Source organism: Gossypium arboreum, chromosome 1 (genome assembly GCF_025698485.1).
Source record: "Gossypium arboreum isolate Shixiya-1 chromosome 1, ASM2569848v2, whole genome shotgun sequence".
NCBI lineage: Eukaryota > Viridiplantae > Streptophyta > Magnoliopsida > Malvales > Malvaceae > Gossypium > Gossypium arboreum.
Window position 1 is genome coordinate 80604353 of NC_069070.1, and position 23933 is coordinate 80628285.

Consider the following 23933-nt stretch of genomic DNA (forward strand, 5'->3'; position numbering starts at 1 on the left):
ATATGAATTATTGTTTAGCTACTTGAATGCTATGCTTTGGTTGTGTGTATATTATGGCTCAAACTTACTAAGCATAAATTGCTTACTCCGTTTCTTTGTTTCTTTGTTTATAGATTTTGCTCGTTAGCGATCGGATTCGGGATCATAGAAGTTGAAGTCAACCACACTATCAAAGCCCTTTTGGTACTCCTTTAGTTGAGTTTTGGATATGGCATGTATAGGACTACCTCGCTTGTTTTTAAGTACTTTGTGATGTATATGTGTGCGCCATGCGAAAATGGTTCGTAAAAGTGGAGTATGGAATTTGACCATATGTGGTTTGTAATTATATTTGGTTTCATGATGTGATTATGGTTTGGAATGAGAGAGTTGGTCACATGATCAGCCATTGGAATGGCTAAATATGATCATATGTGGACCTAAGTATGACTAGACTATAGTTGGTCCATGGGAACTACAATATAGGTAAAGCCTACCTTAAAAACAGATGCTGCCAGCTGCAGTGACGTGGATGTGAAAAATCACCAAAATTTGTAGGAATGGTGTTAAATAGTGAATAAATTATTCGATCTAACCTTGACGAGTCTATTTTCATATGAAAGTAACGAAACGATCATATAAACAGTATACCGAGAGATATTAAAGTTCTCGTGAGACAGGACCAGAACTGTTTCTGGGTCCCCTGTCGCGACTTGTAAAATTTACCATAAATTATCGAGAATGAATTATAAGTCATTCCTTATATGTGCAGATTATTTTTTGAGTCTAGTTTCATTAGAAATAAACTGCATCAGTATTGAAACCCTGTACAGAGAGATATTCAAGTTGTAACGCGCGAAGGTCAGTGTAGTCGACCCCTGTAACATGGGTGACTTTAACTAATAAACTGTACCAATTGGCCCGACCAAAAATTCTAGAAATAAATCCATGGATGTATATATGAGTCTAAATTTAGGGAAAATTTACAGAATCAGTTTCTGAGTTGTGAAACTCGAGATATTCTTTTTAAGGCGACAGCGACGCAGTTTTCCAGCTTGCCTGGGAATGTCAAATTGGTCGGTGCCATAAGTGGTTTTGGCTTGTTAACCCCTCGTGTCCGACACCGGCAACGGTCTCGGGTTCGGGGTGTTACACCCCAACCCTAACATTTTTTTAACTTCTTCTTGTCAAATTTCCCCCTAAAGCAGCTGCCGCTTCTCCCTATCGTTCAACCATCGCCCCACTCCTCCTTCCCTCACCCCTTATTTCCCTTTCTTTTCCTCTTCTTCCTCATCCCAACCCACCACTCCCTCCATTTCCACCTTCACGCCGTACCAGCCACTAAACAGCCTACGCCCATGCCCCTCCCCCGCTCACCACCGTCGGCCCGAACCAGCTCCAACCGCGCCCCTCTGACGACCACAAACCATCATTGGTTACCCTTTTTATTCTACCACTTACATTTATTTATGTTATTGTTATTATTTTTATTATTATTATGATTATTATTAGTATTTTCCTCTATTTTCTTTTAGGTTTAGTTATGATTATTAAAAAGTTTATCGACCACTGAGATTGTGAATTTTTCTAGGTATTGAACATTAATTCTATTTACGTTGATGATATCCTGATTATTCTTGATTATTATATTCGATTCGTCTTTCTTTTTATTTTTTCTTATTATCCTTCTAACTATTCTAGTCTAGTTACTTCACTATTAGGTGCATTTGGCTAGTCCATAGTAGTTTAGTAGGCTACTCCTTTTTGATATTTTTACTAATTCATTTCGTATGTTGTCAGTTTTTGCATATTGGGTACTAGTTCATATAGGAATAAATTATTACATTTTTGCTATTTTCTTCACACTAGAGTCGTTCAAAGGCATATCTTCGTCTTCTTCACATGTTCTTCATAAGAATCCTCAATGTGTGTTGATTGGTGATATTATTATTCCTACTTTTACTGATGTTTGAATATTTTACTTTTGCAGGTACACTATGAAAAACACACGAGGCAAGAAGACTACCGTCCCTGCTTCGAAAAAGAGGAAGGGTCCTGGCGCAACCTCCTCGAGCGCTTCAACCAAAGCTTGTCACCCTCTACTTCGATTCTCGTCAGGCCCATAGGATGACTTGTTTCAGCTTTTACGCGTGCGACCACTAGGAGTGGGCCGTTGCATAGATTGGACAGCATTGGAACAGGTCAAACTAGCTGATGAGGTTCATGTTTTCATCACCACTGCCCTGTAGGATTAGTTCTTTGCAGTTATCGAGCCCACTTATTCAGAGCTTACCTTGGAATTTTGCACTACTTTCCATCTACAGCATGTGATGAATACCCATGATGAGGCCGGTACTATCACTTTTTGACTTGGTGGCTTAGTACGAGATAAGACCGTACCTGAGTTTGGCGCAGCTTTGGGCATCTACACCGATGAGTTTATAGGTGCTGATAACTTTCTTCAACTCCACCGTCATGATTGTAGTGATTTGTAACAAGTAATAAATATTTATAATGAAGATCAAACCTAGACTAACTATTATCTCGACGAAAAGGCAAGCGCATCTATTGAACACTAGTATAGTAATGACAAGATCGGGATATTGTACCCAAGGGAACCAAAAGTACTAGTAATAACTATCTATTTATTGTCTAGCCTAAGAATAAAAGGGTTTGTTTATTAAACTAATTATCTAAACTAATTAACTAATTCAATTAAAGTGAAGAGAGAATTTGGAAAAAGACTTGAAGAGAAGCAATTAACAAAGACGACACCCAAGGAGGAATCCACTTAGATTTCACTTGTTATCTGACTCTGAACTGGACAATTTATTCACTTGACTTGTTTCATAAAGATCCCTAAGTTAAGTTATTATACCTATGCAAGACTAATAACATCTAACCCCTAGATTGAATAACCGAGACTTTTCTCTAATTAACACTCTAGGGTTGCATTAACTTGATCTATGGATCCCCTTATTAGGTTTTACCCTAATCCGGTAAAATCTCATAACCCTATTTCTAAGCGTTCGATCAACTCCGCTTAATTATGCCAAATCTACTCTTAGGCAGGGTCTATTCCTCCTCTGCATATGCACATCAAATCATGAATTAATACCCGAAATATTAACTCAAGCATTAAGAACACAAAATTAAGAACAAATCAAGTATTTATCAACAGTTCTAATAATAATAACAAGATCCATCATAGGTTTTATCCCCCTTAGGTATCTAAGGGGTTTAGTTTATAATAAAATAAGAGTACATCTCAAAAGTATAAAAATAACAAAACATAAAGAAAACTCTAAAACCCCTGAAATAATTCTAAAAGAGATCTTCAGTCTTGGAGTAGCTCCGGCTTTTGAAATGGATCGTCTGGCTTCCTTTAAGTAATTCCCGACGTGTGGTTCTATGTTCCAAAAAAGTTTTGGAGAGCCCCCCTTTCTAGGTCATACTTAGGGTGTTTATATAGGCTTTTGATTGGCTTTCGTCGCCCCTAAGTATCCTTTTTTCGTGTAGCATATAACTCCTTGAAAAAGGGACACACCCGTGTGCCACGGTCGTGTGACATGGTTGCCAGGCTGTGTGCAATCCATTAAATTGTCACGGCCGTGTGGGCTCAATGGCCAGGCCGTGTGGGCTCAATGGCCAGGCCGTGTGAGTCGTGTAAACCTTGGTCGACACCCTCGAAAGGCACGGGCATGTGAGCTGCCCGTGTGGCAAGGCTTAAGCAGTGTGGGTCTTCTCGATTTGGTTCGTTTTGTCCATTTTTTAGCTCGTTTTTGGCTCCTTTTGACTCTTGGTGCTCTCCTGGGTACAAAACATGAAATAACCGGATTAAAAGCGCCAAAATCGATAAATCTAGTAGTAAACATCCATAAATATGCTAAGTATTTGGGGTAAAAACATGTATCATTTGGAGTTTATCAAATACTCCTACACTTAAGCATTTGCTTGTCCTCAAGCAAAATTCTCAGTTACTGCTAGAATTCATTCTTTTCAATCACATAATCAGTATTGATAATGTTACAAACTATTCCACGAAAAATTATACAATGTGAATTTAACTATAGGGGCATTAAAGCCTCAAACAATCTAAATCGGATATTTTTATAATAAAATTATAGGTAAGCTCCTTCCTTTAAGTAATTAACTTTAGTCCTAAATACACAAGAGATGACATCCTCACTAAGGATTCACTCAAATCACTCAAAGTGTTTAAGGGTCAAGATTAAGCACTCGATTGTCTAACATGAAAAGTTTTTACCATAGGCTTACCTGAAAATCAAATGTCCACCACTTGTAAATGATATGATACACTAATCAAAAGGTCTTTGCATGGTTGTATTGGGGTTTAGGTTACAGGTATGGATACAAGTCGAAGAACAGGGGTTAGAATTGAGATAATTTCAATATGTTACCCCACTATCAAGAACTTAATTACTGAATAACAAACAAATAGCTAGAACTATTTTACATGAGTTCATGACAACTTTAGCTTGCTGAGAATTACACACTTTTTTTTTAGGAACAAATCAAGTTAATACAATATAGAAATTATATTTCATGATTTAGTAACAAAAAATGGTGAACATAGTGAGGTAACAATATTAAATTCAATCTCGATAAAAAGGGTCAAATTAAGGAAGGGGATTTCAACAATAATGGGTTAATGGGTTAATGGTGAGGGTTAATCAAAGAAAAAGTTTAATAAGTTCAAAAGGGGTTCACTAAGGGTTTAATTATGTGGGAAGGCTTTTTATGGAGTAAATGGGTTAAATCTTAAGTGCTTTTATCATCTAAGTATATGAAATCATACTTGTGATCTCGACATGTATAATCGAAGCAAGTTCTAGAATAATAGTTCAATGTTGACACACTCAAACCACAAAAGAAGTGAGCAAGAAAGAAAGCTATATGCTAAAAAGGCTCAATGATCTCACCAAAAATTCGGGTTTTTGATGTCAGTCCTGTATACTTAAGATTTCAAGATAATACCTCAGTTTAGGGAAATAATCTAAAAATTTTAGTTCTCAAAATATCAACTTATCATGCTCGATTCTTTAATGTCTTATAACCAAATAATCATGCATAATTCCCATGGTCTAATTCATGACATACCAACAATAGTTATAGATCAATCAGAATTCATTCTATCAATATTATGAGAAAATCACTTAAGCACAAGACCAAATTCAGGGATTTGAGAATAATGCAAAAGGTTAGGTTCCATGTTCACCCCCCGACACTTAAGATGTACATTGCCCTCAATATACAAAGATAGACTAGTCAACATAAAGAAAATCATAAGAGGGAAAGACGTGAAACTCCCTATTAGAAGGATGCAGAGCTTGATTCTGAGGATGGAGTGTTTGGGAAAATGGTAGCAGCCACTGTTCTTGGCTAGATAAAGAAATTGGGCCATTGAACATGGCACTCGTTAGGTGTTGTTCCCTATTTGTTTCATCATTGCATAAAATATTCCTAGCAGCTTTGCTTGGAAGTCTGTAGAATCATGAAGAGCTTATTAAGAGTTGGTGTGGAAGAGAGTGTAGTGGAATTACTTGTTAGCAATACCAGAAAATGGAAAATAAAAATTTACTAATATAGATATGTCTTTCAAAATAAGAAAATTGCAAGATAAAAATCAAAAGAAAAATAAGAATAAAATAAATAAAATAAAATAAAATCAGAATAAATAAAAAAATAAAAAAATAATATAGGAGGATTCAATGATCCTTGTCAGTGGGGCCCTCAGGTGGTGGTGCTGGAGTGGAGATGTGGAAGTGCTAGCACAGTTGCTGCATCATGGCCTGCATATCGTACATCTGTCGGTCTCGTCACCGATCTCGCTCGTGGATCATCTCGAACTCCGTAGTGCAGTACTGCTCGAAGTGGGCGAGTCGGTCAGAAAAATATGCCAATGAAGCAGCCGCAGGAACTAGTCGTTCCCTAGGTGGCGCGGTCGAAGGCTCCTCATGCTATGGGGGGACATTATCAGGAATGTCCTCAAGATCCACCCCGTCAATGGCATGCGGGAGACGGTACTAAGGAGGATCCGTCCCACGTCGGCGCTCGATCATCCGTATGTGTAACATAATCGTGATGCCCTGTGGGGACATCGGACCTATCAAGGTAAGCTTTGATGACTGAGCCGCAGTGTTGAGGAGGCCACAGTGTCTGGCAGGGCGCATCATGTAGAGGCCGATGGAGATCACTCTCTTCCTATGCCACTCGGTCTGATGGCGAATGACGAAAGCAATGAACTAGGCCAAGTTAGTCACGTGTGCATTCGCCATGCAGCATAAATAGTAGGCGTCGTGATTGGTGACGACACTGGTGCTCTCTCTCCTCCCGGTCAATGTGTGAGCCAATATGGCATGGAGATAGCGGAGGGGAGGGGGGAGAGCTGAGGCCTTCGAGCGGCTGGGGTCGTAGTTGGAGGAAAGTGGTGCCAAAGCCTTCCAGCACAAGGAGGGGGAGATGTGGATATTACTTGGTAGTGCATTCATGTCCTCCTCCTCCATAAACTCATCGGTGTAAAGTCCCAGAGCAACTCCAAACTCTGGGACACTTATTGCACGAACTAGACCGCCTAATCGAAAGTGAATGGTTCCTGGGTCGTCATTGTTTGTCATCACCACCTGTAAATGAAAAGTAGAGCATAATTCTAAGGTTAGCTCTAAATAAGTGGGCTCGGTAATAGCGAAGAACCGTTCCCATGGGTCGGTGGACAGAAGGATGTGGATGGCATCAGCGAGCTGGACTTGCTCTACGGCAACCCAATTGATGCAGCGACCTGTGGTGATGGGTCGTGCGCGTAGTATTTGAAATAGCTCCTCCTGTGAAGCTTGTCGAAATTTAAGGAACGAGTGCCGAACTTCGGCTGTAGCACATACCGATGAAGAACCCGGTCCCCTATGTTTCTTTGAGGATGGGACTGCGACATTCTTTCCTCTCGATGACGACATAATGTACATGAAAATATATGAGCATTGATAGAATCCAAGATACATCAATAGTTAAGCAATAGGCCTAAAACTAGTATATGCTATTTAGTGTTTTAGATAAGTCAAATATAGAAAATTCTAAAGCAAATTCTTAACTTTTCTAAAACATATTTTTTATAGTAACAATATCTATGTAAAGCATGAAAAATACTAATGTAACAACACAAATTGGAAAAACAAGGTTAAGAAAGTGAACCAAGGGCTGTTGTAAGGCAGTGCACGGGCATGTGATGGCGAGCACGGGCATGTGACGTGGAGAGGAAACCGTGTGGTGAGAAAATGGAGGGTATATTGAGGGGAAAATGGGAATTAATGCAAGTGGAGTGACTTTGAGGGTGGTTTGGGGGTTGGGGAAGTGAGAATCTAGGGAATGGTGGCCGAAATAGGGAGTAGGGGTTGGGGGCGGGTGGATTTCGGCTAGGGTTTTGAAAGAAGGAAGACGATGAGCAGTGGTTTGTTTATATAGGGGAGGGGCACAAGGCCTAGGGCCACGCCCGTGTGCTGTAAGGGTAGCCCGTGTTTTTCAAATTTTTTCAAATTTGGTCGTGCCCGGCTACTATCACATGCCCGTGTGTCTTAGGCGTGTGTGGCACACGACCATGTCGCACGGCTGTGCCTAGTGTTGTTCGCTTCTCCCACGTCTGTGTGTTATAGTACCATGCCCGTGTATTGTTGTCCACGATTTAATGGCACGGACGTGTCGCTCGCCCGTGTCGAAGAAACAGAATCGAGCCTTATCCCTAGCACGCCCGTGTTTTTCCTATCAAGTTCATCCACGGCCATGTCGCATGGCCGTGGGGATTTATCGCACCCTGTGTTTTGGGGAAATCATGTCCTACTTCAACACGACCGTCTCGCACGGCCGTGTCTCTTCCCCTGTTTGGCCACAACTTTAGGCACACCCGTGTGCTTGGCTTTGTGTGCTGAAAAACTGTGCAATTCAAAGATTAAGTTAATGATTCAAAGTGTTAGAAATTAAAAAATATAAAGAAATCAAAATATGTTAGTGCTTGGGTTGCCTCCCGAGAAGTGCTTATTTATAGTCTAAACTCAACTTACCTCTCCGTTGATTTATCATGGTGGTTTGAGGAGTTCATACTCCTCGTTCCTGCTGTCAATCTTAAAACAAGGTTTTAATCGGGTGTTGTTTACCTTAAAAGTGCCGAACCTGGGATGACTCACCTCCACCGTACCGAATGGAAAAATACTGAGTACCGTAAGAGGGATTTCCTCATTCGGTGTAGTAGTGACAATGTAAGGATCAACGGCATCTAGTAAGACCTTATCGCCGACCTTAAGTTGATTAGGAGAGGTATCGAGCTTGTTTTTGCGTAGTTTCAATTTATCATGTTTTCTCGGTTTGTGTTCTCGCCATTCGTCTAGCTCCTCTATTCGTAGCCTTCGTTCTTTATGGGCGTCTTTATTATTTTTATGATAGTAGCACACTGTATCTGTTGTCTTGGTTCGAGGAAGTTCCTGCAAGGACCATTGAATGTTAGTTTTATCATAGACAGGTTCTATAGCATTATCTTGAGTCTTAGGGGTTTTGACTGAGTCGCGTGCTTGGAGTGTTACTGTGTCGTCACCTACACGAAGTGTTAGCTCTCCTGTGCCTACATTAATAATGGTTCTGGCAGTTGCTAAAAAGGGTCATCCTAAAATTAAGGGTACCTCGTTATCTTCATCCATATCTATGACAACAAAATCTACTGGGTAAATAAACTTATCAATTTTTACGAGAACATCTTCAATAATACCCTTAGGAAATCTAACTATTTTGTCATCCAATTGTATGCTGATCCTAGTCTGTTTAGGTTTACTGAGACCTAGTCATTTAAACATTTTATACGACATAACATTTATACTTGCCCCTAGATCAGCTAAAGCATTATTCACAGATAAACTAGCAATTAAGCAAGGAATTGTAAAACTCCCTGGATATTTCAATTTGTTAGGTAGCTTATTCTTCAGAATAGCTGAGCAAACTGCATTGAGTTCTACATGCGATGTTGCATCTAATTTTCTTTTATTAGCCAGAAGTTCCTTTAAGAATTTTGCTGAGTTGGGCATCTACGAAAGAACTTCAATAAAAGGGTAAGTTAATATGTAATTTCTTTAAGAGTTTGACAAACTTACCGAATTGTTCTTCTGTTCTGTCTTTCATCATTGCTTTAGGATATAGCACACGAGGTTCATAATTATTACTTACCAGTTTAGGATCATTATCGTTTACGTCTTCTCAACCTTTGTTCATCACATTGTCTTGTTGTAATTCTGGCTCAGGTGCAATGAACCCTTCCTTATCTTGGGCACCAATTGCATTGAGGTGTTCCCTCGGATTAGGTTTCATATTACTTGGTAAGGTACCTTGTGGTCGCTTGGAGATTAGTTTGGATAGCTGGCCTATCTGAGTTTCAAGTCCTTGGATCGATGCTTGTTGATTCTTAAGTGCTGTCTCGGTATTTTGGAAACGGGTTTCTGACACCGAGATGAATTTTGAAAGCATCTCTTCAAGGTTCCGCTTCTTCTCTTGTTGATAAGGTGGTTTTTGAAAACCCTGAGGATTTTGTGGCTTTTGATTCCCTTGACCACCCCAGGAGAAATTTGGGTGGTTCCTCCTGCAAACCATCAAACTGAACAAACTGCTGTATCATCTGAATATTGTAAGTTTTTAATTCAAAATTATTCACAGCAATAGCAGGTCTAACTATACTTGATTCAGTTCCTGTTAAAGAGGGTTTAGCATAGTCATACATAGTACGTGGAGCAGGATTTTGATTAGCTGCAATTGCAGGAGGTAGCTAATTGACTTGGTTTTCAGCCATCTCGTCAGTTGGAGGTTGAGTATTGTCTTCTTGTTCATTTTCTGTGTATTGTAAACTACGCCTTATTTCTCTTTGATTTCTACTAACTATTCGATTGATTTCTTCGTCAAAAGGTAAGGGTCCTGACGGGTTTCTTCTAGTCATAAACTATAAAAACCTGCCAAGAGAAAGAAAAAGTAAATTAATAAATAGTAAAATTAAATTAAATTAAATTGCAAGAAAAATAAATGGCTAAAGTAATAAAAATTTCGTGTTCCTAATATTTCAGTTCCCCGGCAACGGCGCCAAAAACTTGATCGTAGTGATTTGTAACAAGTAATAAATATTTATAATGAAGATCAAACCTAGACTAACTATTATCATGACGAAAAGGCAAACCCATCTATCGAACAATAGTATAGTAATGGCAAGATCGGGATATCGTACCTAAGGGAACCAAAAGTACTAGTAATAACTATCTCTTTATTATCTAGCCTAAGAATAAAAGGGTTTGTTTATTAAACTAATTATCTAAACTAATTGACTAATTTAATTAAAGCAAAGGGAGAATTTGGAAAAAGACTTGAAGAGAAGCAATTAATAAAGACGACACCCAATGAGGAATCCACCTAGATTTCACTTGTTATCTGACTCTAAACCGGATGATTTATTCACTTAACTTGTTCCGTAGAGATCCCTAAGTTAAGTTATTATCCCTATTCAAGACTAATAACATCTAACCCCTAGATTGAATAACTGAGACTTTTCTCTAATTAACACTCTAGAGTTGCATTAACTCGATCTATGGATCCCCTTATTAGGTTTCACCCTAATCTGAAAAAATCTCGTAACCCTATTTCTAGGAGTTCGATCAACTCCGCTTAATTATGCCAAATCTACTCTTAGGCAGGGTCTATTCCTCCTCTGCATAAGCACATCAAATCATGAATTAATACCCGAAATATTAACTCAAGCATTAAGAACACATAATTAAGAACAAATCAAGTATTTATCAACAGTTCTAATAATAATAACAAGATCCATCATAGGTTTTATCCCCCTTAGGTATCTAAGGGGTTTAGCTTATAATAAAATAAGAGTACACTCAAAAGTATGACAATAACAAAACATAAAGAAAACTCTAAAACCCCTGAAAGAATTCTGAAAGAGATCTTCAGTCTTGGAGTAGCTCTAGCTTTTGAAATGGATCGTCTGGCTTCCTTCAAGTAATTCCCGGCGTGTGGTTCTATGTTCCAAAAAAGTTTTAGAGAGCCCCCCTGTGACAGCCCTAATTTGACCCTAGTCGGAATGTGGTTTCGGGACCACAAAACCGAGTCAAAAATGTATTTAAAATTTATTTGCATAACTTCTATGTGTGATAGTGCATATGTGAAAAATTTGATGTTTTAATTTAGTCTTATGAATGGGAATTTTACTTGAAAGGACTTAGTCGAGAAACCTTGAAAATGGGATAGGCAAATGTGTAGTAGCCAAACATTTTATGTTTTAGTATTATGGGGGACTTGCATGTCAAATAGACCAATTTTGAATGCAAATGGCCGCCAACATGCATGTAATCATGGGTTCTATTATTTTATTTTAATTGGTGGGAATTATATAATATAGAAATAAGCATATTAGGAGAAAAATGTTTTTTTTTATGGGGAGAAGAACATTCGGGCACTTTGTTTTCATGCCTTAGAGCTGAATTTGGTTGAAGGAATTTATGAGAGGAGAGGAAAGAGAGCTTGATCTTCTTCTTTGTTTTTTTTTTTTGGCTGTTGATTGGAATGGAGAGGGAGACCATGACACCGGCTGCATGGAGGGAAATCCATTTTCTTTTACTCCTCCATTACCGTAGCTTGAAGTGAGGGAGAAGGAAATTCCTTTGCTTAAATTTTCAGCTTAGGTGATGGCTATAATGAGAATGGCGGAGGTGGCCGGTTGCATGAGGAAGCTAAAGGAAGTGAGGAGGACCTGGGCAAGAAGGGGAAGGCAAAGGTTGGGAGCTAGTTTGACCTTGGGAGAAGAGAATTGGTGAGTTCCTTGAGCACTTGTTTATTGATTGCATACTTAAGATTTTCCTTCAACAAGGGTGGCTGTTCGTGAGGAAGAAAGTAATTAAATGGCTTGACTTCTATGCTTGAATTCGGGTATGTTTGATCATGGTTTAAGCTTATTTTGGTTAAAACGCTACATGCCATGCATGAATGGTATTTGTGATATGCTTGGTATAAATATGTTCGGCATGAGATAATTGTATATGGCTTATGATTAGTTCTTTTAAAATAAAAGCTTGACATATATATTTGTGGTTGATGAATCTGTTTTGGATTATTGATTGTTTATGTACTTATGTATTCGATTCACGTGATAAAATATAAGTGATGGTTATGAGCTATTTTTGATTCGGCATGCGTAGCTAGTTGTGATTCGCATTTATATTCATGAAATATGATGAATGGTTTGATATTTGATTCGGTTTAGTAGGGTAAAGAATGTTATACTTTAAATGTTATGTAAGGAAGTTATTAAGACGGTTGAATATATATATTGAAAGATGAGTGGTTTTGTGTATGCATTATTGAGCATGAAAAGTAACATATGAATTGGGTATATTTATCATTGTTAAATGTGCTTAAAAGGGTTCATTTATAATATGGTCCTATGCACATAAAATATGTAATAAGAGAAGATGTACAATTGGTATAGTTTTAAAGTCATTTTATGTGTAATATATAGGGATAAGTGTATATATATATCTTGTATATCGTGTATGTGAAATAAAATGCTGGTAATCCAGGTATATTATGAATCTATCAATTGTGATCGAAAAAGGTGGTTGGAATAATAGTCAGATGGATATAAATTATTGGTTAAATTGTTGGTTGTCTTTGTTCATAGTAAATGGATAATAATGGATATGACTTGTGCTTAAAGCTTGATTGGTGTTTTGGTTATGTGTTTGTCTTTCAAATATGGTAATTTTTGGCATGTGAATTGGCACATGGTTTTGTGACTTAAATAAATGTGTAAAGTATTCTTGTTCATAAAGACCATTATCAATGCCGCTTATGATAATAGATATAAAGATTGATATGTGATTTGTTTGGTTTGATGAGTGCATGAATCATGAAATAGGCATAGTTACTCTAGTAACAGATGCAGATAAAGCAGCGTGATGTGAAATTGAAAAATCACTAAAAATAGTAGAAATGGAATTAAATAATGAATAAATTGTGTAATCGAAGCTTGATGAGTTTATTTTCATATGGAAGAAACGAAACGACCATATGAGCTATATGTTATGAGGTGTTTAAATTCTTGTGAAACAGGGCCAGACCGATATCTGGATCCCTGTTCTGACTTAGAAAATTCACCATAAATTTTATCGAGATAATTAAAGGTCGTGCTTTATATGTACAGATTTTTCATCGAGTCTAGTTTCATTAGAGATAAACTTCATAGACATTGAATCCCTGTACAGGGAGATATTTAAGTTGTAATGCACAGAGGTCAGAGTAGTCGAACCTTGAAACAGGGAGACTTTAACAAATAAACTGTACTGATTGGCCCAACCAAAATTCTACAAAAATTCTCTCATATAGATATATGAGTCTATATTCAGGAAAATTAACGAAACTTCATTTGGAGTTTCGTAGCTCCATTTACTGAATAATTTAATGACTGTTGCTCAGAAAAAACAGCTTGTCTTGAATTTGTGATTATGTTGTAAACCTTAATAAAACTATTTGAGTTGCTTATAAGCTATCGATTAAATATTGGGAATCAAAGTACCAAATCCAGATTAAAGTGAAGCTATAAGTCGTAAATGACTAGTATACCTAGTCAATTTTGTTATGATGAAATTGATGAATGTGAAAGTGTATATATGTGATAAGGCCGAATGGCCAATGTGATGAATGTGAATGTGTATACATGTGATAAGGCCGAATGGCCGATGTGATGGATGTGAAGGTGTATATATGTGATAAGGCCAAATGGCCAATGTGATGGATGTGAAAGTGTATAAATGTGATAAGTCCCGAAGGGCATTTGTGTCAGTACTATATCCGGGTTAAAACCCCGCAGGCTTTATGCGAGAATATTATCTTGATTAATGTCCGTAGGCTTCATGCTCGTACTATATCCGAGCTTTAAAGACCCGACGGCTAAATGCTAGGATTCAAGTAAGACTTTGATATTGAGTATCTGAAATAAGTTACCATCAATTAAGTGCTATGTATTTAAGATGTTCAGGTACGTATTACTAACTCATCGGTGGAGTGATTTCGAGGTGGATTATCAGTATCAAAGAGGTAGGTAAATGTGATTAATATTATAACTCCAAATATGAGAATGATCTAATTGGTAATGGTATGCTTGTATAATGAAGTATGTGATGAAATATTCTTATGTATTAGTGCATATTCTGCCCAAAAGCCTTATGATTTGAGTATGGGTTGGATTCAGCTAGATGTGCCAGTACGAGGTAAGGATTATGTTTTGTAAGCTTACGATATGTGATAAGGAATATGTTTGGTTCTTTATGTGCCTCTGGTAATTTAGTACTTGTCATGTTGAAATACTTAAAAATATGGATGTGATTATGAACAAGTGGAAAGGATTATTGAAAGTTGAAAATTGATGAAGAATGTGCTTGAAATATTTGACCATCTAGGTCATTATTATTCAAAGTATATATGTGATGACCAAGTGATACGTTTATTGATATTATAGTTCGAGATGAAGCTCTAGATTAACTTCATCGAACGGTTGAAATGAATGACCAATGATAGTGAATGAGAACACTTTGTTTTGCTTAAAACTTACTAAGCATTGTAATGCTTACTCTGTTTACTTTGTTTTCTCTGTTTTATAGATCTCATTTCGAAGCTACAGGCTCGGGGATCGTCAGCAACTAGTCACACTATCACTATCCACTGCTTGTTACTGTTATGTTTTGAATTATCTTATGGCATGTATAGAATAGACCAGTGGCCGAAGAATATTTCGGTTAATGTATATAAGCCATGCGAAAATGGCATCTTTTGAATGTGTACTTATAGAAGTTTAAATTGTATCACTGACTGTCTTTAGTACTTATTTAGATGAATGATCTTTATTTCAAGAAAAAGTTCAAAAATTTTACTGTTCTGATATGAGTTTCAAGTCCGGAATGCCCCTTTACCTATTCCGGCGACGGATACGAGATTGGGGTGTTACACCCCCCTTTCTAGGTCATACTTAGGGTGTTTATATAGGCTTTTGATTGGCTTTCGTCACCCCTAAGTATCCTTTTTCTGTGTAGAATACAACTCCTTGAAAAAGGGACACACCCGTGTGACATGGTTGCCAGGCCGTGTGCAATCCATTAAATTGTCACGGCCGTGTGGGCTCAATGGCCAGGCCGTGTGAGTCTTGTAAACCTTGGTCGACACCCTCGAAAGGCACGAGCGTGTGAGCTGCCCGTGTGGCAAGGCTTAGGCCGTGTGGGTCTTCTCGATTTGGTCTGTTTTGTCCCCTTTTTAGCTCGTTTTTGGCTCCTTTTGACTTTTGGTGCTCTCCTAGGTACAAAACATGAATTAACCGGATTAAAAGCACCAAAATCCACAAATCTAGTAGTAAACATCCATAAATATGCTAAGTATATGGGGTAAAACATGTATCATTTGGCGTTTATCACGTCACATCCATTACTCACCTCTGTGCTGTTGAACCAATCTCACAGCTAGTCAGATACGTTATGATGCGAGTCGCTAGAAGGTGACATCTCTTTCTCCAGCTCTGCGATACGTCCACTCCTTATTAGCTCACATATTGACTGGCAGAAGAGAGAGCGCATGAGTTGTAAGCACTATTGACGCATACTATAATTGGAGCATGGTGACTGGTCACATCTTTTATTTGACATATTTCATAGCACTTGCTTTTCGCCATCAGACGGACTGCCATAGGAAGGGTCCCATCTGTCTTGGTCCCTACGTGACTCGTCTCGCTCGACAATTCGGCCTCTTCGACACTCTAGAGATGTCATCGACACTCACACTAGTAGGCTAGATGGCTCCTCGGGGAATTCCTAATATGATCCATATGAGGATGATAGAGCGACACTGCGGATACGACCCCCCTCAGTACAGACTTATTCACGCTAATGACCAGGATGAACTAGAGGACATTAGTGATGATGTCTCTCCCCTTCATGAAGACCCACCGTCACAGAGTCACCGCCCCACTGCTACCACTTTGACAGATATATCCGAGTGACTTACTTGCTTTGAGCAGTAGTGTTTTGAATGATTCGACAACATCGATGCCACTCTTCAACAAATTTGCCACCACCTCCACATCTCTCCTTCAGCACCGTTGACCCATGCGGCATCCGATGATAAGGACCTTTGAGTCATTTTATTTTTTTATTATTACTATTTTTTTAATTTTAATTTTATTTTATTTTATTTATTTTTGAAGACATGTTTTATATTTTGAACTGTGTTTTTCTTTATGGTTATTATCGAGTGATCCCTTAATTCTCTTCCATAGCTCTGTCTATTTTCTTACTAGTAACTCAGAATCATGCCTTTCATTAGCATTATCTACACTTCTAGCTTTCGTTATTACAAGGATTTCATCCAAAAATTCAAGGCAGTTTCGATTCTCTCCCTCTCTTCTGATATTATGCATATATTGCTATTATCTATCTTTGTACATTGAGGACAATGTAATCTTAAGTCTGGGGAGGTTATTTATGTGATTATTAGAAAATCCCTAAATTTTTATCTTATTCTCAAATAATTTTCTCATATAATTATCAGAGTGAATTATGATTGATTTATGATTTTTATTGATATGTTTTGAATTAAATCATATGTAACTGTGCATTGATTGTTTAAACTTTAAGACATTAGAGGATCAAGCATGATACGTTGACTTTTAAGAATTAAAATTGCTAGGTTGTTTCCTGAATTGAGGTATTATCTTGAAGTTTTGAATTTACAGGATTGACATCAAATACCCATAATTTTCGTGAGATTTTGAGCCTTTTAGAGCATATATCTTTGTTGCTCACTTATTTTATTGGTTATGAGTGTGTCAATATTGATTTTTTATTCTAGAACTTGCTTCGATTATGCATGTCGAGACCACACCTTTGATTTGATATACTAAAATGATAAAGGAACTTAGGTTTTAACCTATTTACCCCATAAAAGCCTACCTATATAATTGACCCCTAGTGAACCCCTTTGAGCTTTAACTATTATTTCTTGATTTTCCCCTTAATATTAACTCACAACTTAACCCTTTTTGATTCGTTAAGATTTCTCCCTTTTCATTGACTCCCTTTTTATCGAGATTTGATTTTATTAGTTACCTAACTATGTTCGTTCATTTTAGTTCCTGAATTATTTCTTATTCTGTACTTTCCATTATTGTACTTGTTCTTATTCTTAAACAAAAGTATATTTATATTCATTTAGTTACATATTGTTCTAAAGAGCTTGGATAAGTTAAAGTTATTATATTGAGAAAAAGTTCACATCATTAGTTTCGGATAGTTCAAATTCTGGCACTTTTTTGTAATTCAACAATTACCTTCATTTTTCTAAGTTTGGTAATTTATTTAAATTAATCTCGATTCTAACCCTCTTTCTCAGCCTTAATCCACACCTTTAACCCAAGCCCCATTACAACCATGTTAAAGACCTTTTAATTTGTGTATCATCTCATTATAGTGGTGGAGATTTGATTTTCATCCAAGCCTATGGTAATAAATTTTCATGTTTGACTATTGAGTGCTTAATTATTGAACCTTAAAGACTTTGAGTGATTTGAGTGAATCATTAGTGAGGATGTCAATGTCAATTTGGAAATAAAGGTGATTACTTAGATAAAAGGGATACATATGATTTTATGATTAAAATGCTCAATTTGGATTGTTTGAAACTTTAATGTTCTATTCGTTAAGCTCTTAACGTATGATTACTTGTGGATTATTTCAAACATTATTGGTGAGAATTACAAGTTGAGAAGAATTTATTTTAATTGTGAGTTGAGGATTTTACTTGAGGACAAGCAAATGCTTAAGTGTGGGGATATTTGATAAACCTCAAAAGTAACATATTTTAATCCCATGCTTGGCATATTTAAGGATGATTTTTCCTTAGTTTCATTGAATTCGATGCTCCTAATCCTTTAAATTCATGTTTTATACTTAGGTGAGCATAGGAAGGCGAAAAGAGCAAAAAATGGGCCAAAAACAGATGAAATGGGCCTAATTCAGTGTTTCGCACGGCCTAGGAATTTCCACACGGGCAAACCACACACCCTTGTAAGGCACACGGGTAGGCCACACGCCCGTGTGTCATGGCCGTGTCAACATTAAACCAAGTCAGAATTGCACACGGCCTGAGCACCTTCACACGAGTGTGGCACACGGCCGTGTCCCTATCGAGCCCAATTTGAATTCTACTCGGAAAAGGCTAATTTTGGGCAATTTTGGGCATCCCAAAGTCTATATAAACACCCTAGAAGAGGATTAAAGGGGGACATGCAGAGGAGAAGACTGGAGATACTCAAGGATAGCCATCGGAGTCAACTCAGAAGCAGGATCTACTTCAAGACTGAAGATCTCCATTCAATTTCCCTAGAAGTTCTGTGGGTTTCTTTATGTTTTGTTGTTTTCCCAATTTTGAGATGTTTTCCATTATTATGAACTAAACTCCCTAAATACCTAAGGGAGATGATACCTAAGACGAATCTTATTACTATTTGAATTATGTGATAAATACTTGTTCTTATTCTTAATTGTGAGTTTTAACCCTTTTTTTAATATTCCAGGATATTAATCCAGGTTTTTGATATGCTTATTCAGTGGAGTAAAAGTCCCTGTTTAAGAGTAGATCATTCATAATTAAGTGGAGTTGCATGCAATTCTAGAGCTAGGATGACATAAATCTGCCAGATTAGAGTCAAATCTAATAAGGGAATCTATAGATCGAGTTAATACGACAATAGGGGTTTTAATTATAAAGAGATTTTGATTAGTCAACCCAGAGTCAGTTGTTTTTAGTATCGAGAGAGATAATAACATAAACTAGGGATTTCAACAGATTAAGTCAGGTGAATAGATCGTCTAATTCAGAAGTAATAAGTGAAGTCTAGGTGGATTTTTCCTTGGGTATTGTCTTCTCCATCGGTCTTCTAAAAAGTATTTTCCAACTTTAATCTCTATCGTAATCTTAGTTAGTTAGATAATTAGTTTTAGTTTAAAAACATCCTTTAATTCTTATGTTAAATAATAAAAAGATAGTTATTATTAGTACTTTTAGTCTTCGTGGATACGATATTCCTGGTCTCACCATAACTATACTACTGTTCGATAGGTGCACTTGCCTTAGTAAAATTTTTAGTTAGTTTCACGACCATTAAGGGAAAAAGATCCAAAGAAAACAAGATCAAACTTACAATGACCGCCAAAACCAAAATTTGTCAAGAGTGAGAGTCCCAAGTCAGCACACCCCTCTTCCACCCCCTTGAAACTCCTAAAATCTCTCCCATTATCACTCTTAAAATCTGTCAAGCATATCCCACCTATCCAAATCTCCAACAGCTAAATTTTGCTCCAACAAGCCCCTAGAATTCAGCCACACTCCCTACACTCTTCAACATTATAGTTTTAGTCCAACTACAACACTTCCCCTGTAACACCCCGTACCCGAGACCGTTGCCGGAGTCGGACACGAGGGGTTAACGGGCTTAATCCACTTATTTTCACAGTCCATTTGAAAATTTTCCAGACAACTGGCTAACTGCGTCACTGTCACCTTAAAAATCATAACTTGAGTTCCACAACTCGAAAATCAGTTTTGTAATTTTTCCCTGAAACTAGACTCACATATCCATTCACAATTGTTTTTCTAGAATTTTTGGTCAAGCCAATTAGTACAGTTTATTAGTTAAAGTCTCCCCGGTTACAGGGTTCGACTACTCTGACCTTCCTGTAATACGAGTTGGATAACTCCTTGTACAGGGCTTAAATACTTATGCTGTTTGTTTCTAATGAAACTAGACTCAAAAAGGAATCTATACATATATGGTATGACTTCTAATTATCTCTGGTTAATTTATAGAGAATTTCCAAAGTCACATCAGGGGATCCAGAAAACGTTCTGGCCCTGTCTCACGAAAACTTTAACATCTCACAATATACTGTTCATATGAACTTTTCGTTACTTTCCTATGAAAATAGATTCATCAAGGTTCGATTACATAATTTATTCACTATTTAATTCCATTCCTTATATTTTTAGTAATTTTTCACATCTACATCACTGCTGCTGCCAGTATCTATTTTTAAGGTAAACTTTACCTATTTCATGATCCTCCATGGATCAACTAGAGTTTGTCATACATATACCAAAAGTGATCATGAATAACCATTCCCATGGCTAATTGTTACCAACATTTCCATACCTCTCGACGGACAACATACAAAACGATTATAATGCTATGATCAAAGTATATTTAAGCCATTTTCGCATGGCTATCCAAATTTACACAAAACCGAAGGGTACATGACCAACAACAAAAGGGTAGTCCTATACATGCCATTTCATAGTTCAACCAAAAGTATACCAAAAGGGCTTTGATAGTGTGGGCGACTTGATTTCAAAATTCCGAGTCCGATAGCTGAAGAACCAAAATGTATAAAATGATAAATTAAATAAGCAGAGTAAGCATTAAATGCTTAGTAAGTTTTGAGCAAAGAATTTAAGCACATCCAAGCATAGCATTCATATAACTAAACGGATAATTCCAAATATACATATTCTCAAATCATTCCTACTTCACATTCCAACCCCTATATTCATACATAAGGGATCATCTTAGCCAAATACCGAAGCTCATTACTCGATGGCGAATATTATTCAAGGAATCAACTATTCCAATGCACATACGAAACATACCTCGTTGTTGGGATTTTACAAGCGTATTAACTGAAATTTTACAGCAAGATCGCTCATTCCCGAATCACGTACCTTGAAATTTAACGGATATAGCTACTCGTTCAAATGCCTTGGGACATAGCCCGGTTATAGTAACTCGCACAAATGCCTTCGGGACTTAACCGGATTTAGTAACTCGCACCAATGCCTTGGGCTTAGCCCGAATTAGTAACTCGCACAAATGCCTTCGGATCTTAGTCGGATATAGTCACTCAGCACAAAGCCTTGGGACTTAGCCGGACATCATTCGAATAACCATGCACATTTATCAATAAATCATGACACATCCGTATTTCATTTTCATTACCAAAGCTCAAACACAAGACACTTATCACACTTGCAATTTCGGCTCAATAGCCACATACAAAGAGCATGATTTTGATTTGCTTCAAACATGATCTAATCAAATCATAATCTAAGTTCCATTACTCGAAAACTTACCTCGGATGTTGTCGAACGGCTTCAACGGCTATTCAATCACTTTTTCCTTCCCTTTATCCAACTTTGTTCCTCTAGGCTCTTGAGCTAGTTCACACAAGTTTAACTTATTAAAGTCTCATTATGCTAGCTTATTGTGACAGCCCAAAATAGACCCTAGCCGGAATGTGGTTTCGGGACCACAAAACCGAGGCATAACAATAATTTAAAATTTATTTCGATGCCTATAATATGTGTGTATTCATGTATGACATTTTTTTGATGATTGATTTAGTGTTATAAAGGTGAATTCCACTAGAAAGGACTTAGTAGTGAACTTTGAAAATACGATAGGGAAAGGGGTGATGACTAATTAAAGCATGCATGCAAAATAATGGACTTGCATGTCAAATTCCCCCTTTTTACAAGTAATGGCCGGCCATGACAAAGAGATATGGGTTAAACATGTCATGAAACATGTTTTGTTGGGCATTAGGGAGAAATAGTAAACAAATAAGCATGGGTAAGAAAAGAATGAAAAAAAAAAAATGTGTGTGAGAGAGTAGCATACCCCATTGCCGTGCAACCAAGAAGAGAAAACAAAAAAATTTGTTCATGCTTGCTCTCTCCCTTTTTGGCCGAAAATACTAAGAGGAAGAAGGGATTTTTGCTTCATTTCCTTTGTTTAGAAGAGATCTAGAAGGTGATTTGGCTAAATTTGCATCAAGATTAAGGTATGTATGAGGTTGTGTTGGGAGTTTCATGCATGTTTTGGTTGCTAACTTGATGTGCATGTTAGCCATGGCTCAAATCTTTGTTATGCCATGGAAATGGTATTTGGCCAAAGTTGTTATAGTGATAAAGCCATTGCATGCTAAGTGTGAAGCTTGATGATGATGCATGCAAAGATGGATTGCCTACTCTTGAGTAAGACTTTGAGTTTTCTCTTTGTTTTATCATGATTGAAGTTGAAAAGGAGCATGATTGTCATATTCGCCATGATGCATTCTCGAGCATGATTCATGCTTCTTGCATGTTAGTTAAAATTTGTGTTTTGGATGGCTATGGACACCTTGAAAATTCGGCCATGCTCATATATGCATATATATGATTGCACATTATGTTTGGTTATGAACTAAGTGATGAATATATTGGTTTAAAGAAGAAAATGTGGAAGAATGCTTGTGAAATTGCAAGCACAATTGACCTAGCACACATATAAGTGCTTGATGCTATATTATAAGTTTTGGGCCACAATGTGCAAAGCATTAATTAGTAAATTGCATGCTGTTTTTGTGAGGTATTAAGTGCAAATTTGACCTCAACATGTACATGAATATTCGCCTTGGGTAGCCTATTGAAGGCCTTAGCATTTCCTTGATGCTCAAATAAATTGTATTGAATTGCTTGATATAGTATAAAATGTGCATGACCATTGTGTATTCAAGCTAAAGAGTGGCCATATGACCATTTAAAATCCTTGTCATATTCGCCATAAGCAAGCACAATGAGGTTTTAATAAATTGAATTTGTTTGAATTAGCTCAAGAGCTAAGAGGGCCACAATTGGACAAGGGGAAGGAAAAGGTGATCGAATAGCCGAAAAAGCCGTTCGACAACATCCGAGGTAAGTCCTCAAGAAGTGACCTTACTTGAATTATGTGAGATGAAATATGGATGTGTATAATTATTGATTATGTGTGTATGAGTATTTGAATTCCACCGGGCTAAGTCCCGGCGAATATGCTAATGATTATAATTGTGTTTGAGCCTTAGTAACGAAAATGAAATATGTATGTCCAATGATTATTGATGTATGTGTGCATGAGAAATTGAATGATATCCGGGCTAAGCCCGAAGACAATTATGCTGGAAATTATATCCGGGTTAAGACCAAGGCAATTGTGCTAGTGGCTATTCAGGCTAAGACCAAGGCATTCGTATGAAGTTATTCTATCCGGCTAAGACCAAGGCATTTGTGCACGTGATTATATCCGGTTATATTCAAGAATCTTGGGCTGGAGGTGAGTGTTGGTTGCTGTAATGAATTCAATCAAGACACTCGAAAAGCCCAAAGGATAAGGTACGTTATATGTGCATTGAAAGTCGAAATGTTTGAGCAACATTCGGTCAATCGACTAATGAATTGATTGATACTTGTGAAATTATATAATGATGAAGTGTGAAGTAAGAATGTGTATAAATGAAATGATGCATTTGGCTATGTGAATGTATTGCTGTAATTAGAGTTGATTATATTCCTTGAGACTTACTAAGCATAAAAATGCTTACCCGTTGCTTTGGCTCTCGGTTTTTTTAGATTTCGCTCAAGCAATCGGATTTGGGATCGTTGAAGTCGAAGTCATCCACACTATCAAGCCTCCATTTTGGTATAAATTTTGGTTGAACTTGAGATGGCATGTATAGGACTACCTCATGTTTGTTAAATATGTTGTAATGTAAGTATGTACGGCCATGCGAAAATGGCTCGAAAAGGAAGCATGAACTTAGACTAATTGTGGTTTGTATATATATATTTGGTGTCATGATGTGGCTATGGCTTGGAAATAGGAATGTTGGTCATATGATCAGCCATTGGCATGGTTAAAATGATCATATATGAACCTATGTATGGCAAGACTAGTTGATTCATGGAGACTACCAAATAGGTAAGCCCTACCTTAAAAACAGATGCTACCAGCTGCAGTGGCGTGAATG